Raw genomic sequence first — 18,051 nt, 5'->3', positions numbered from 1 at the left:
TTATTTAAAGATTTTATTTATTTATTTGACAGAGAGATAGCAAAAGAGAGAGCGTGTGCACCAGCAGAGGGAGAGGGAGAAGGAGAAGCAGGCTCCCTGCTGAGCAAGGAGCCCAAAGCAATGTGAATCAGTGCGGGGCTCTATCCCAGGACCCTGGGATCATGACCTGAGCTGAAGGCAGACTCAACCAACCGACTGAACCAACCAGGCACCCCAGGAAAGTTGTTTATTTAAACAATATATTTATATTTGAATGCTGAAGTATATTTTGAATGAAGATAAAATTATTTAATTGGTTTTTTTACTTGGAATAAAAGCAATGGGAATTTTGAAAAAAACACAACAACAAAAACCCAGGCTGCTTTCTCACACCAGAAAATCAACTGTAGACCTTTGAGAAATTATATATATGTTTGTCTTAGAGTAGAATGAATTCAGTGAATGTATTAAATCAAAAAGTGTGAAGTGAAATATAAATTACTTACTAGAAAAAGCCAGGCTCCCTTTTGCTCTACAGAAGATGTTCATGAAAAATTTGGGTGCATGGTAAAAAAGATGCATGCTCATAACATTTTGAATTGTGAAGTTTTCCTCCATCAATTCGAACTACAGAAGACAGTTTAATTATGAAAATAAGGTTTCAGTAATCTCATAATTAAGCTGTTTAATTTTATCATTTTTATAAGTTTGGACTTACATGATTTAATCAAAATATTCAAGCAATTTTGCCTTTTGTCTCATATAATTTTAAAGATCCTTTATTAGGTTAATAGTTTTCCCAAAAACCCTAAACATTGACGTTTTGAGGCCTCTGAAGTTCTTGGCATTTTTGATCCTTTTAGGCAGGGGTTAACAACTTTCTGTAAAGGGCCAGATAGTAAATATTTATGCTTTGGGGTCCATATCATTTCTGTTGCAAGTACTCAACTCTGCTGTGACAGTGCAAAAGCAACCAAAGAAGTGAATGAATATTCCAATAAAACTTTATAAAAACAGCGTGTGCCTGATTTGACCTATGGGCTTAGTTTGCCTACTTTTGTTTTAGGCAAAAAGTCAGCAGGAGAAATGAAAATAATTATAGTAATCTAGTGGAAAGAACCTTAGGATCAGCTGAATTGGGAAAGTGAGTCCATTCTGTAATTTCCAGCCAAGCTCTGTTTCCTCATCTATAACATGTAGCCACCTCAGAAGATGACTGAAAAGATTAAAATAAGGTATGGAAGGCACAGAGCGAAATTTTCTGGCACATAGTAGATACTTAATATTTGCTTCTCTTCATCCAGTTTTATTACTGCACAATGCTTTGTGACAAATCGACAGATATGAAATAATTAAGGAGATTCAGGGTTTTTACAGTTTGTAGTATATCTAAATAGTTATTCCAAATATTAGAAATTATTAAAAAAGAATTATAAATAATTGTGTTTGTATTTATAGCTAAATTGTGTTAAATTATGGGGTTTTTTTATTTAAGTTATAACTGCTTGGCTTCACAATAGTATCAAACTTCACATCAAAAAATTGAGAATTTGTGTTGAAATATAATTTCATATTTTGAAGGTTTTACATTGTCACAGAAAATGTTGATAATGTCACTTAAAATGCATTAATTTGGGGGCATCTGGGTGGCTCAGTGGGTTAGCGTCCAACTCTTGATTTCTGCTCAGGTCATGATCTCAGGGTGGTGAGATCCATTTGGGGCCCAGTGCTCTGCAGAGTCTGCTGTCCCTTTCCCTCCCTTTTGCCCCTCCCACTGCTCTCACGTGCGCACTCTCTTGCGCTCTCTCAAATAAATAAGTAAAAATCTTTTTTAAAAATGCATTACTTTGATTTGACCTAAGAAGTAGGCTTTCAGTATTTTGCTTATATGCTTCAGAAGTTCATTTAACACTGCATTCATTTAAGGTGCCTGGGTGGCTCAGTGCATTAAGCATCTGCCTTCTGCTCAGGTCATGATCCCAGGTTCCTGCGACCGAGCCCTGCATCAGGCCCCCTGCTCGTGGGGAACCTGCTTCTTCCTCACCTCCTCACTCATGCTCTCTGTATCTCTCTTTCTCTCAGATTCTCAAATAAATAAATAAAATCTTAAAAAGCAGTTTAAAATAATTGCCTCAGGGTGCCTGGGTGGCTCAGTCGTTAGTTAGTTGTTTGCCTTTGGCTCAGGTCATGAAGGGGGGGGGGGGGTCGGTCCTGGGATCAAGCCCCGCATAGAGCTCCCTGCTCTGCAGGAAGCCTGCTTCTCCCAATCCCCCTGCTTGTGCTCCCTCTCTCACTGTCCTTCTGTCAAATAAATAAATAAAAATCTTAAAAAAGAATAAAATAATTGCCTCCTATGAGTGCACTCTGCTGGAAATTGTATAAATTCCACTTTATTAATACTGGACTAGCACATTTAACTACTGTTAATGTTTTGCGAATCTGATGGTTCTTTGGACCCTCTGAAACACACAGTGTTGTGTATATGGTATCAGGGGATTCATGGAAATTAGGTTGTGAACCCCAGTTTTAAAACCTCTAACCCCGGTGATTCATCTAAGGATTATACAAGTGACCTGCAGATGTTTTTCAAAATGATTCACTTTAAAAGAAGTCAATAGATACTTAAGAGTTTATGAAAGGAAATTTGATAATTCTTTGTAGGCATCTTGAAGGGACAGTGTTCTTTATATACCTTACCCATTTATACATTATAGCTTCTTCTTTTACACTTAAACTTTATGGTAAGAGTAGTAATTCATTTGGCTAAATCACAGTATTTTTTGCTCTCTCCTAACTCTTACTAGAACAGTATCCCTTGCCCTGTCTCTTAATGTGTTATGCAGTATGTATATTCTTTGTATATATTTTAAATATTAACTGCTACATTGTAAGGTTTTTATCAGTATTCTCCCTTTTACAAATGAGGAAACAGAGGCTTGGAGAGATTAACTGTTTTATCCAAAGTCTTATTGCAAGCGATAGCAAGGATTTGAATTCAGTTTATTTGACTCCAAAGCCCTTGGATTTTTCTACTTTGCCTGTATTTTAGCCTGTCTTAAGGCTTATTTTAACAGTGTCTTTTTTGTAAAATGAAAATCTTTTTGAGGAAAGCCGTTTTTGATTTAGTCTTTAAAATGTACTTGAATTAAAGTGAAGAATCTTGAACCTGTAAATTGCAAGCTCCATAAGAGTACGAGCTGTTAGTATCTCATTGCTTAATATGGCACAGAGGAGATGCTTGTTCCCAATTTGCACTTTTTTTTATTATGTTAATCACCATACATTACATCATTAGTTTTTGAGGTAGTGTTCCATGATTCATTGTTTGCATATAACACCCAGTGCTCCATTCAGTACGTGCCCTCTTTAATACCTTTCCCCAGGCTAACCCATCCTCCCACCCCCTTCCCCTCTAGAACCCTCAGTTCGTTTCTCAGAGTCCATAGCCTCTCGTGGTTCATCTCCCCCTCCGATTTCCCCCCCTTCATTTCTCCCTTCCTACAATCTTCTTTTTTTTTTTTTTTAACGTATAATGTATTATTTGTTTCAGAGGTACAGGTCTGTGATTCAACAGTCTTGCACAATTTCACAGCGCTCACCATAGCACATACCCTCCCCAGTGTCTGTCACCCAGCCACCCCATCCCTCCCACCCCCCACCACTCCAGCAACACTCAGTTTGTTTCCTGGGATTAAGCTCCCTGCTCCGCAGGGAGGCTCCTTCTCCCTCTCCCTCTGTCTGCCGCTCTGCCTACTTGTGCTCTCTATCTCTGTTAAATAAATAAATAAAAATCTTAAAAAAAAAAAAAAAGAATTCCTCATATCAGTGAGATCACATGATACATGTCTTTCACTGATTGACTTACTTCACTCAGCATCATTTACTTGTTTAAACTTTAGCTTTGCTTGTGAGCTTAATACCAGAGACTGTTCTAACTTAGTCACCCCCTATAATGTATTAGAATTTGAGATTCAAAACACAATTCCGTTTATCCTATGTCGGCCATAAGTGTGTTTAATGGGGGTGGGGGTATCTAACTTTCACATGTTCTTGATTAACTTTCTCTATAAAGATATAGATACAAACAGATAAATTTGCTATTGGCTTTTTCTTGCTTTTCCTAGGGTCTTTACTGATAGGCATTACGGTGCAGTTACAGTCTTTGCATGGAGTAAGTACTCAGGCTATAGAGTCAGACTAGGCTGCAACACCTTCCATCTTGGGTGTGACTCTGGGCATGTTAACTCATCAAAGTCTGACTCATTTGTAGCATGGGGATTGTATTAGTGCTTGATTGAGAGGGATGTAGAGGAGGAAAAACCTTTTTCTATCCTCGTAGGTTCACTGAAACAAAAGACAGATTAACAGGAAAAATAACCTATTACTAACTGTGCATATTGAGACCTTCATAGAAAAGAATTGACCCAAAGAAGCAGTGAGACTGAGCAATAAATTGTGGAGAAGTGACAAGACAAAGGAAAAGACGTTTAGGCCTTTAGGAGTTGTAAATTGTGGGAATGTAAATATGTGGGGAAACTAATGGAAGATAAAGTTTATTTTAGTAAGGTTTGTTATACAGATTTAAGCTGGTGCCTTCTCCATTGATGAGAGTAACCTACCAGGATTAAGAGTCCTCTTTCTGGTATCTTTACAAAAGGAAACTTATGCCCTGCTTTTTAGCTGGATAAGGGGAGAGCCCAGAGTCCTCCTCTCCCCGCCCCCGCCATGTCTGCTGTTTCTTAATTGCCTTTAGCTCAAAAAAATCCTTATGTCAAAGTGTCACATTTTGGGGTGGCATATTGTGATCCCCTTCAGAGCCTTATTTTGAGGATTAACTGAGATGCCATATCAAGAATGGTTAGCATAGGGGCACCTGGGTGACTTAGTTAAGCATCTGACTCTTGCTCTCGGCTCAGGTCTTGATCGCAGGGTCTTGAGTTCACACCCCGAGTTGGGCTCCATGCTGGGTGTAGAGCCTACTTTAAAAAAAATAAAAAAAGGTTAGTATAGTGCCTTGGTGTGTATTAAGCACTCTGTAAATATTAGATAAGAGGTAGGTAGAATACAAGTCTGTTTTGTGACATTCACATGGAATAGCAGTGAACTGCATTTTAATAAATTATGTTTTAATATATTTTCAGTAGATTGTGTGATTATCAATAATCTGATTAAGCAATTTTACAGGAATTGTGTGAATCAGGTGTCATAGACTGAGTCAGTGATGAAGAATTGTAATTGTTGAAATAATGTTCTTTTCATCTCTGAAATAACAGTGAAAAGTCAGTGGGGGAAATAATGTTGGCTTATTTAAAAACAGCTTACATACGTAGTGAGATCAAGTTTTACTTTTTTTTTTTTTAAGATTTTATTTGTCAGAGCACAAGCACGGAGGTGGGGGTGGGAAGCGGCAGGCAGGGGGAGAAGCAGACTCCCGGCTGAGCAAGGAGCCCAGTGCGGGACTCGATGCAGGACCCTGGGATCATGAACTGAGCTGAAGGCAGACGCTTAACTGCCTGAGCCACCCAGGCGTCCCAAGTTTTACCTGGTTTTATCAATTTCTCTTATTGACTCAGTTGTTATAGAGTGTTTTTCACTAGATCATTTTTACTACACGTTTTTAAATAGGCATTCAGAGAATTGAGTTTCATTACAAAGTCTTATATTTAAATAAAGCATTTGTCTAATTTTACAAATATCAATATGCTTGTCTTAATATTTTGTTTACTTTTTTTCCCCCTGTGGTGTGATGGACACCTTTCATATCTGTCTCTTACATTCTTTCCCGTTTGTACAGATTTTCTTAGGATGCTCTTACTCTGCAGGTAATTCTTGTAGAATTTTCTGCAGTTGTAGTACAGCACTTATCAAATAGCATTGCAGTATATAGGGGTTTTGTTTATTTGCTTATCTGATTTCCATACTAGATTTTTAAGTTTCTTAAGGATAAAGACTCTGCCTTAGCAATCTTTTTCTTGTTGGCGACTATCCAAGATTTTGTACCAAGTGGGTACTTATATTATTGAATGAAAGTGCACTTTAATAACCCTTTTTAGCTCCAGGATTTACAGTAATCTTTAAAATTGACCTTTTGTTCTTATTTCTCTTGTTGCATAATATTCCCCTTATGTTTTCTTGCCTTCTGATACTATCTGGTCAAAGTCAAAACGTTATTCATGCCCTCCATCAGTGGTAGTTCAGTGGATTCTAAACTTGGTGACGTTTGTATCATCAGTCTTCTTTCTTAGATTCTTCTTTCCTGTTCTGATGATACAACCCTACTTCTGGTCCTGAAAATACTCTCCATTGCTCCTTCTTTAGTCTGATTTGTAGAAAGCAATAAATATGAATATTTATTACCAATTTTGCTTAATAATCTTGTTCTGGTATCTCAGAAATGGTTATTAGGTAGGCAAGGCAAACTCTTCTCATTTTTTTTTAATGGCCAGTTGTTGAATTGCATACCAGTAAGTCATCCAGGTAGAGGTAATCATCTACTAATTTGCTGACCTTTAGAGCATATTTTTTTTTTCTAGTAAGCTGTAAATCACTTGAGGTCAAAAGTTGGAATTCTTACAATGTGTTTTTACAGACCTGTAACTCGTGGTATATGTTTCAGGGAAAGTAATTGACTAAAGGATTGACACCCAAGATTAGAGGGGATGGAGAAAATCTATATGGAATAGGCATAGAAATAAGTAGCAAGAAAGCAAAGCTATGGTCACGTCAGTCTGGTTAATTGGGATTTTTTGAGTTTGTCATTGTGCATTATTAACATGCTGAAAGAATCAATGCTATCACAATTAGGAACGTGACTTTTATATTTTAAAGTGTAGGTGGTCCCTTTTGAAACTTTTTATTATTCCTCTTATTCCTATGGTAAACTGGTGTCCTCTCATTTTTAAATTAAAGATGTAATATATTTGTTGTGTGGCAGAGGAAGTCTTGGGTACGAAAGAGTCATGCTCCTAATGATTGCTTAAGTGCTTTATTTAAGAATTCTTTTTTGGGGGGGGTGCGCCTGGGTGCCTCAGTCGGTTAAGTGTCTGCCTTTGGCTCACGTCATGATCCCGGGGTCCTGGGATCGAGTCCCGCGTCGGGCTCCCTGCTCAGCGAGAGCCTGCTTCTCCCTCTCCCTCTGCCTGCCGCTCTGCCTACTTGTGCTCTCTCTCTCTCTCAAATAAAATCTTTAAAAAAAAATTTTTTTAAGGAATTCTTATTGTTGTATTGTTTATGGAATAGTTTAAGGCTGTAGGGATAATATTTTGATTACTTTTTTGTGAAAAGATTCCAGAACTCTTGAAAGGCCTTTGTTGCTGCTGCTAATTTTTATAGACTTTAAGACAGTAGTTGTAATTTAAATTTTCTGTGGGTTTTTTTCCTTTCAAAAAGGTAGTGTCTTTGTGTTTTTCCTCCAAATTATAAAAGCAACACATTTATTTTGGTCAACATTTTGTAAGATATTCAAATAGTACATAAGTGCAAGTAAAAAGTAAGACCTGAGAGGTCTGTTATCTTTGCTTTTTCAGAGATACTAGGCAAAAACAATATTGTGCATATTCTTTTATAAACATCCTTTATGTGCATTTGTAAAAGTGATATATATAAACACCATTCTGAAGCATCTTTATTCACTCGCTTTTGTTCCCTGTCAGCTCATACAGAGCTTCAACTCTAGCAGCCACATTAAAAAATTTTAAAAGAAACAGTTGAAATTTATTTTAACAGTATATTTTATTTAACATAATGTATAAAATATTACCATCTCAACATACATTAAAAATAATTGAGATGTGTTACATCCATTTTTTTCCCCATATGGAGTCTTTGAAATCTGGTGTGCGTTTTACACTGATGGCACATCTCAATTAGAATGATAAATTTTCATTGGAAATACTTGATCTGTGTTTAGATTTTATTAAATTTATAGTTGAAAACACAGATTAACATACATTGTTTCAAAGATACTCTATAGAATAAGTTTCTAGAAAAAGAACTGATATATCAAAGGTTTATTTTAAATTTTTGGTAGACTGCAGAATTGTCCTTCATAGCATTATACTGGTTTATAGAGTCAGCAGTACATAATGTCTTTTCCTTTGTTGTTTCCAACATGGGACATGATTGGTCACTCACACAGACACACAGAAACTTTACACCAGGGTAAATATTTTTACACATTTACGCTGCTTGTTTTTCTTCCTAGTCTAATTGGAAGAAAAGGGTCACTCTCACTATAAATACTTCCTTGGGGAGACCAACAAAAAGCCAGACCTAGAAGTCATGAGAAGCTGTGAGGAATTAAGGTTGGGGGCAAGGATGCAAAGGAATAACTCAAAGAAGATGTAATCTGCTCTGGTACCAAGTAAATCAAGGTCTTAAAAAATTTACCCCCATGTACCCTTTCTTAGGAAGCTTTTAGAGATCTCTCAAGGAGAAGGAAGGGAGTAGATGAAGAGGAAAGAGGTGAGAAGAATTTATTAGGATAAAGATGGATGAATGAAAATGATTTAGAGAATAAATTCAGATTGGAATATGTTTTTGTCAGATCCCGTGCAGAAAACAGATGGCAAAATAAACTTGAGCAATGGAAGAGAATTTAATGAAGGGACTGTTTACAAGGATGGGTGGGTTGAGATAAGGGAACTAAGAAGCGTCTCAGGGTTAGCAACAGCGGGATGCCTAAGCCTAGGCCTGAATGGGCAAGGAAGGGACTAGTTACTACCTTAGGAGAGGAGCCATCTAGTGGGAACTCTGGCCTTAGAGGAACATAACCTCTGCCAAATCACAGGAGGAAGCTGGAGGGATAAAGAACCCAACGCTCCCTTCTCCCTTCCAGTGGGTACTTCTCCCTAGCTAAGCCCACCAGAAACTAGAAGATAAGAAAATATAAGTAATGCAGTCTGTGGAGGTCAGCATTCTTAGACCTGGAGCAAATGGAGAAGGATGAGTGAATCTGGGCACAAAGAAAATATCCAGCTTGGATATTGGAGGACTCCAGAAAGGGTATACCTTAAAAAAAAAAAAAAAAAAAAAAAGGAAGAAACTGGTAGGTTACCTGATTTATTTGAATATATACATTAAAGAGTATATTGAGTCTTCTACCAAAATGTATGGGGATATATTAGTGATTTAACTAAAAAGGGAAATGTACCTTATGGGGAGAAGGAAATGTATAAATAAATGCTACAGCAGGGGCATAGATTAAGTACCGTAGAAGTGTAGGTTGTGGATGGGAGCAGGCAGGAGTAAGGAAGATTTCATAAGACTCTTAGAGGGAAATTTTAACAGATAAAGAATTGAACAGGAAGGATTTTTCCCCCCCTGGGTATAAGAAACAAATATGTCAAAGCTGTGGAGGTGGGAAGTTGCAGGGCTTGTACTGGAAATAGCAAGTAGTTTGATTCGGAAGATAGGGGAGGGAGAAACGGGGAAGGTATTCTAGGACTAATCAAGGGGAGCCATTTGAATGACAGGCTAAGGAACTTGAAATGGGTTCTCCAGAAGTTGTTAAAGTACCCTGGAGTCAGTCAGAATTCAGTTTGAGACCCAGCTGTGCCATTTAGCTTTTTACATTGGACAAGTCAGTGTCTTTACTAAGCTAAGTTAGAAAATTCAGTAAGGAGATGGTTGTGAGGGTTAAATGAGATAATGCACACTAGGTACTTAGCACAGTGGAAGAATGGTACATAGTAAACCTGGGGTAAACAGTAGCTTAAGAAAAGGGAAAGGCAACAAAAACTTTTGAAAAGGGAAACCCATGATAATAGGTGTGCTTCAGGAAAAGTTACTCAGCAGTACAGTTGACCCTTGGACAACACAGGTTAGAACTGCCTGGGTCCACTTGTATGCAGGTTCTTCCCACCCCCCCCCCCATAAATACAGAACAGTCCTATAGATGTATTTACTTCTCCTTATGATTTCCTCAGTAACATTTCCTTTTCTCTATCTTTATTGTAAGGATAGAGTATGTGGTAAATGTAACATACAAAATATGTGTTAACTGTTTATATTATCAGTAAGGCTTCCTGTCAACAGTAGGCTGTTAATAGTTAGTAATTCTCAACCCCCATGTTATTCAAGGGTCATCTGTGCAAAGTAAGTGGCAACTAGATCTAGAACAAGATTGGGGTGACTTGAAGTTCATAGAAAAACTCATGAGAGAGATAATATGAATATGATTTAAGGTAGTGGTATGAGAAGCTAGGGGTATATGTGAGATATTATGGAGGGAGAATTGATGCTAGTTGGGGCAATTAATTATTAACATATTTAAGGATATTACAGTTACAATTTGAAATACTTAAATTTGACCCAGAGGGACAGCTAATTTATCTGACAAGATTAGTCTGTCTAGTCTGTTTTATTTTTATGGCATTCATTTTTCAAGGTATAAATTAATATTTTATTATTTTTTTAAAGATTTTATTTATTTATTTGAGAGAGAGAGAGAATGAGAGATAGAAAGCACGAGAGGGAAGAGGGTCAGAGGGAGAAGCAGACTCCCTGCTGAGCAGGGAGCCTGATGCGGACTCGATCCCGGGACTCCAGGATCATGACCTGAGCCGAAGGCAGTTGCTTAACCAGCTGAGCCACCCAGGCGCCCTAATATTTTATTATTAAAAACCGTTTGTCAAGGTAGGACATGTAGCTTAGTTTGGCAGCACATACTGAAATTGGAGCAATACAGAGTAGAGAGTAACATTTTTAAAATATCACTAGGAAACTGAAATGTTTGTAGCTTAGGGTCAGTTTTCAAATGAGGAGAAATTTATATGCATTTCTATCATTTCTCCACTTGACTACCTCTCCCTCGCTGAGTATTAGAAACTTTGAGCAATAGATGTCATGCTACCAGAGTCTGGTGTTATAGTAAACTTGTAGTCTATTAATACATAAGTGAAATTAATTACTGTGTCATTTTATGAAGCAGTCAGTTGAAGAGAAAAGGTGAGTTCTCTCTAATCATATTTTAAAAGTAGAAGAATGATGTAATTATGTGATTTTTGAAAGAAGTGTATAGACAGGGTGGTTTCATCTTACAGAGATATAACTGACATTGCACTGTGGATCCACATAAGGGTTCACTGATCTGGATTTTAGTTTCTGTTCTATTACTTGTAGCTCTGTGACCTAACTTGCAGTGTCTGCGTATCTTCTGGAAAATGGAGATATCCAACCTGCTTACCTTTCAGGGAAACTGGAGATAGTTCAAATGAAATAATGTACTTGAATTTATTATGGAAACTGAAAAGCTTTACAAATGTAAGCTATGAATATGTAAATTACTTACAAATATTCATTTCTAGCCAATTTTCTTTGGTTTCCCTGCCTAGCCTGCCAAAAATTACCCTTCAAAATGGAATTTATCATCTTTCCAATTCTCCCCATCCTCCTCTTCCTCCCAAGGAGAAAAACCTTATTCTGAATTCTTCTATTTTAAGGTCCCATAATTTCTCCCAGGTTCAATTGTCATGCTCAATGTTTTAGAATTAATTTGGCTACTGGTCTCCAAATCCTGTCAAGTTATCCTTTGTAATAACCATTGTTTGAAATTATCCCTTTTTCATTCTTTCTGCTACTTCCTTTATCCTCCCATGCATAAAGTATTAAAAATTATCTCTGTTGGCTACTCTACTTACATTTCCCCTGGTCAGCTCTGGTTACAGTGTAGATTTAACTTTCTAAAAAGACTATTTTGGGTTCTTTTTGTAAAACTCAGAAACCCAGAGTTTCCTATTGCTTACAGGAGAAAATTCAAACAATTTAGCTTAGCATTCAGTCAACTCTGGCTTTATCTTCTATCTCTTACACTGGCTCTGTTCCTTATCAAGATTGTTCTTGTTCTCTAACTAGGCCGTATATATTCTTGATTGGTAGCAATATACTGGAAAGCCATATTACAAGTAATTTTATCCCATATGTTTAAAAATCCATTTCTGGTCAGTTTGAAAATGTTATAAATTACCTTTTGTCCTAGTACCTTTTCAAAAACTTACTAACCTTTTGGACTCATTTAATCTTTTATTACCAAGTTGTTGAAGGTGATAAGCGGGAGTTCAAGTAACCAACCATTTGATATCTTTGATACTGTTTGGCTTTTAACCAATTCCTCCTGTGAATTTGTGGTCTTGAATATCTCCAAAGACCTTCAACTTTGTGTTTGGTATAAGCAAATGGAGCATTTTCTCACTGAATTAAAAAAAAAAAGTTGTCAATAATAACTTCTGAGCTAAATACTTTGCATGACTAGCCCAAAAATATTTGAGTTTTAACTTGTATTTACTTAGTTTTGGATATAGCTAAAGTTTTTTCTTTGAGAAGATGGTATATGGGCCATTCTTTCATTTTGTGGGTTTTTATATGATGTGAATATATAAATTGTTTTGAATACACAGTGTATATGAATGTACATTAGTCTTTAAAAAATTAATTATTTTGCGGGGTGCCTGAGTGGCTCAGTTAAGGATCTATCTTCACCTCAGGTCATGATCCCAGGGTCCTGAGATGGAGCCCCGTGTCAGGCTCCCTGCTCAATGGGGAGTCTGCTTCTCCCTCTCCCTCTGTCCCTCCTCCCCGATCTTGCTCTCTCTCTCTCTCTCAAATAAAGTTTTTTAAAAAAATTAATTATTGGGGCACCTGGATGGCTCAGTCGTTAAGAGTCTGCCTTCAGATCAGGTCATGATCCCAGGATCCTGGGATGGAGCCCTGCATCGGGCTCCCTGTTTGGCAGGAAGCCTGCTTTCTCCTCCCACTCCCCCTGCTTGTGTTCTCTCTCTCACTGTGTTTCTCTCTGTCAAATAAATAAATAAAATCTTTTTTAAAAAATTATTTTGAGTATCTTTCCAAATGTTCATTTCTGCTACTTGTATATCTTTGGTGAAGTGGTCAAATCTCTTGCTCTGTTTTTAAAAACTGGATTTTTTGACTTAATGAGTTGTAAGAGTGTTTATAGTGAACATAATTATTTTGCAAATATTTCTCCCTTTTTTTAGCATGCCTTTTCATTTTCTGAACATGATCTTCTAGTGGGATATTTTGGGGTGGCTTATTTTGCCACCCTTCAGTGGATTCTAAAAACTTTGTACAATCCACAGATCTTAGCAACTGACTAGATAATAGGGCTTGAAAAAGATCAAGATCTTGGAGATAGTGGTATAATTAACGGGAGGAAGAAGTTGAAGTCAGTTTGGGATATATTGAAATTGAGATTCCTAGTGATATCTGTATAGAAATGTACTTTCTGTTCCCTCAACCTGGAACCCTTTATTTCTGGATCTTCCCACAGCTGACTCTTTTTTTTTTCTTTTGTCATTTAGGTCTCTGCAAATATCACCTCCTAAAACAGGTCTTCCCTGGCCTTCTTATCTAATGCTATCCCTTCCAAACATCACTGTTTATTATATTAGTTTCACTTTCTCTCTAGGTCTTTATCTGAAGTCATCTTACCATGTTTGCTCTTCATTATCTGTTACCCTGCGGGAATGTAAGCTCCATTAGGACAGCAGGATCCTCTCCTGTCTTGGTCCAGTGTAGCATCAAAATTTCTCCCTCTGAATTAACTATGGTTCCTGTCTGTCAAATTCTTTTTTATCTTTTTAGATCCCTAACTTCTCATTTTCTCAGCATTGTAAGCTATTCATAATATTTTAAAATTGGTCCAGTAGTAGTTAAAACAAGAAAATATATAAACTGCATTTTTGTTTGAACCTTAAAACTAGAGGTCAAAAGGTATCATTAAAAATAATCTGCCAAGAGTCTTACCAGTTATGCTTGCTTCTTTCTCCTCACTGATTTCAGGTAATTCACATTGATTTTAATTGCTGTCCATTAAATATTGGGGGGAGGATTTACATTTTTACTACTTCATACCAAGAAATCCTAGTGACCTGCAAACAGTTAGATATCATATTGAATTAACCTTTCTCTCTCACTCTTTCCCCTAAAAAATAATGTAGACCTTTACACTTGATTGTCTCTCCTCTGTTTTACAGAGTAAGAAAGTTAGCCTGAATTCTGTGAAAAACCAGAGAAGAAAAACTAAGAGGATAGTAGACAAGTTCTTTACAATTTGCATAACGTAAGTTCTTTTCACTATTCTTGGCCTGAATCTTCTGTTAGCTGACAAAGCTGTTTCTATGGAAACAAATAGTCCAACTTCTTAGAATGTCAGAGGAATGCTGATCACTTAAAATGAAACTTCCCAGCTGCTAGTCAAAAGGCATTGCTTGTGGGAGAAAGGGAGGAAGGATAATTGAAAAAAAAAATCTATAGAGTTCTGGACACTAATGTAGACGACCATCTTCATGTTCCCCAGCTGTCACACAAATGGTTCTGTTTCTTGGTGTGGAGTTTTCAGTGGGCCTATATCCTTCAGGCTGTTTCAGGTCCCCCAATCTCAATCTTTTTTAATTATTTGAAGCTTATTTAGCTTCCCTTTACCCCCTTCTCCTATAGCCAACTCACATAAGCAAAGCTCTTTCTCCCCAAGTGGTTTGAAGCTAGCATTGAAACAGCTTTGGCCTGCCAACCTGAAAATTCATTTTCTTGTTTTTTGGACTATGTAAAGAGTTTTGACTTCTTTTTTATTTTATTTTTTTCTTGGGTGGGGGTATGAGCTGGGACTCTGATGAGGATGTGAAATGTGGGCTTTTGAGGCATTTTAAAAACAATTTATAATTAGAAGGTTGAGAAGAGAGGAATAGAGTACTCTTAGGGCCAGGAACCTGTAACTATATTATCTGCATAAGGTGGTCTTTTATTTACACATAAGGAGGTAATTCTCTAGTTCAGTTATTTACCAGCTTCCGAATTGTCAAAAGACTTTTTTCTTTTGCTTGTGTGTGTGTGTTTTGGAGAGGGAGAGTATAATTCCTTCAGATTGCCACATTTTATTGATATGTATTGACTACATATGTGAGCTAGAGTATTCATGGTTTGCCTGTTTAAGAATTATAATGATTTCGATGCTAGAACTATAGGATATAGCATAATGTTTCTTTGATTCTGGAAGGACTTTTGAATCTTTTATGGCCCTCACGAATTAACTTGTGACCATTATAAAGTCTTTGGGAGTGTTGTTTGGTGAGATCATTATTTAACCGAGGTGATCTGGGAAGATTTCTTGAAGGAAATGGGGACTTATGGTAGATCTTGAAGTCAGAAGATGAAAGGAGAAGCAGTTCATGTTTCTTATTTCATAAGGCACTTGGGCAGGAAGAAAAAAGATATGTGATAGGCACAAATGAGGAAGCAAACTTAGAAAGTTTGTGTTGGAAATAGAAAGTTTGGATTTACCTTGTGAGTTGGGACTCTTGTTCTCTAAGCAATGTGAAAGCCATTAGAGGTATTGAACATAGGAGCGATTTTACTCATATGCTTAATCAAGCATTTGTCCCTTGCTAGATATCAGGGCTATAGAGATGAATAAGATAGATCCCTGCTTAATAGGTGTAGATCATTTACCCATATGACCTGTAGTCACCTTCAAATTAATGTGTCCAAAACTAAACCCATATTACCCTTCAGTTTCTGTCCTCTTCTATCTAATTCTTCTTCTCCTGTATTTTCCATCTTAAGGATATTTGCCATCCATCTAGTAACCCAAAGATACTGGTCCTGCAGTCACACTGCCTAGGTTCCTATTCTGAAGCCTCCCTGTTTGCTTGGTCCCTCTGCTGGACAGTATCATGGATCCAGAGATGAGTCAGTATGGTTCCTGACCTTTAAAGGCTTCTAGTCTGATGGGGCAGACAGAGATACAAATAGCTGTAGTCTGGTTTGATCAGAGATGTGACGGACTATGGGATTTCAGAGCAGGCACATAACCAGTTTGGGGAGTCATGGAAATCTGGAGGAGGATGTATTTCAACTGAGACTTTTAAAAGGAGAGTAGGCAAGGATTAGATCCTAGGCAGTCTGATTCTGGAGTCTGTTCTCTTAAATATTATGCTGTCTTGGGTAACTGAGTAAGTATAATGGCATTAATTAGAACTGAGAGTGGAGGAAGAATATTAAGGAGAAATATGAGGGATTAAAGGGAGGTAATGAGTTTAACTCTGGACACGTTAATTTCTAGATCCCTATAGGACATTTTGGTAGATAAGCTAATTTGCAGTGATCCTGTCTGTATAACCCTAGTACCTAGCCAAGAGTAAACGCTCAGTTACATTTATGTACAAATCACTCTTCTTTTCTAAATCTTTGATGACTTTCTTATTGTCTTGAGAATTAGGGACTTATTTTTAAGACCTTTTGTAAGTTGGACCCAGTCAAACTTTCTAGCTGCTATTCTCTTGTACAAGCTAACTGCCTTAGTTCAACTAGCCTTATTTGTACTTTTCTCACACATTTTATCTTCCTGCCTTTTGTTCATATGGCCTCTTGCTTATTTTTCCATTCTATCTTCAAGACCTGCTTCAGCCCCCATTCCTCATCTACAAAACAGGCATATTTGGAACTACTTTTAGAGTAGTAATGAGGATTAAATGAGTGAATACTGTGTTAAGTGTTTGCAGTATTCTCCAGCACTAAGTGCTCAGTACATGTTAAAGTTTAAGTGCTGCTACTACTACTTCCTTCTCTTCCTTTTTCTCAATTCTCCTCTTTTTGCTATATGAAAGGCAGACACCAAGTTCTAGTAATTCTGTAATCTATATGTTTTTTTTTCAACATAACTTTTCTTTGTCCTCACTATCTTAGTTCAGGACCTCATTTCTTACAGTTGCCTTCAAACTGGTCTCATTGCCAGTCAATCTTACTTCTGCCAGAGTGATATTCCTCTAGAAGTGAATGTGACCATGTCAGCTCTGCTTTAAATCCTGTAATAATTCTTACTACTTTCAGGATAAAGGTCTAAGTCCTTAGCTCTTAAACTGTGTCAGTCTGGCCCCCTGCTTGCCTTTTTATCATCATTTATGTATCGTATGCTCCCACTGTCCCATGCAGCCTTATTGTATTCCGTTCTGTTTTCTGAAAGTGCTCTATTTTCATACTCTTCATTCTTATTGGTCATGTGATTCCCTCTGCCTGAACAGACTCTTCTATCTGGCTAATTTTTAGTTGTTCTTTGAAATACTGCTCAAAGAAATGTATCCTTATGTTTTGAGTGTTCCCTGTGACTCCTTACCACATACTAAGTTTCAGAGTCTATGGTCTGTGCAATCCTGTATGAATTTCTGACATTTCTTGAACAAATTCTCACTGGGCATTCTCTGTATGATATGTATTGTTTTAATACTGGGGGGTATAAAAATAAGACCAGACTCTTGTCTTTAATCAGTTTAGAATCTAATGAGAAGGAACCAACTGGGGAAGAATAATCATTCTTTTTCTTTGCTGTCTTTCCCAGTACACTGTGAACACTCCAAGGGAAATGACCAAAATGGAATTTTAAGCAGATTAATATCAGGTTGCAGAAATTTTTCTAAGAGTAAAAGACTAGATCCAGAAAGACAAGCATGATAATAGTCCAAGCGTGAAAACTTTGACCCAGATCACCTGGCCCAGTCTCTTTTGCATGAGCTGTAATTCCCCCCTCCCATGATCTATCATGAATTATTGACACAGTCTTACAGTTTTTAAGATGAGAGTTTTAATTTCAGATCATATTTTTATAGACCAGCATGTAAGGTAAAAAGTACATTATTCATTATTAAATATGATTTTTAATCCCCAGTAAATATTATAATTGGAAAAAGTTGAGAGTTTTAATTTTCTGGACATATGTCTACTCCTAGTTTTTTGGGTTTTTTTTAAGGTTTTATTTATTTATTTGACACACAGAGAGCACAAGCAGGGGGAGCAGCAGGCAGATGGACAGAGAAGGAGAAGCAGGCTCCCGGCCAAGCAAGGAGCACAATGCAGAGCTCGATCCCAGGACCCTGGGATCATGACCTGAGCCGAAGGCAGATGCTCAACCGACTGAGCCACCCAGGCACCCCTATACTCCTAGATTTTATAAAATCAAAATTAAGCATAGGATTACAGTAACTCCCACTTACATTTCTGCTTACTTATAATGAGAACATTAAATAAGCTGCATTTGCATTACATATAATCAATATATAAAAGTTA

The 18,051-nt window shown here is 37.2% G+C and overlaps 1 protein-coding gene across 1 annotated transcript in view; it reads left to right on the top strand.

The window, feature by feature from the left end:
- Positions 1 to 272: 272 nt before the first annotated feature.
- Positions 273 to 18,051, top strand: part of MPP5 (membrane palmitoylated protein 5) — a 70,258-nt gene continuing 52,479 nt past the window's right edge. Inside the window, 2 exon segments of the mRNA XM_027570191.2 lie at positions 273 to 1,214; positions 13,971 to 14,056. The gene's annotated coding sequence lies outside the window, so the exon portion shown is untranslated.

The sequence above is a fragment of the Zalophus californianus genome, chromosome 6 (genome assembly GCF_009762305.2).
Source record: "Zalophus californianus isolate mZalCal1 chromosome 6, mZalCal1.pri.v2, whole genome shotgun sequence".
In the NCBI taxonomy this organism is placed as follows: domain Eukaryota; kingdom Metazoa; phylum Chordata; class Mammalia; order Carnivora; family Otariidae; genus Zalophus; species Zalophus californianus.
This window is presented reverse-complemented; position numbering and strand designations above follow the sequence as displayed.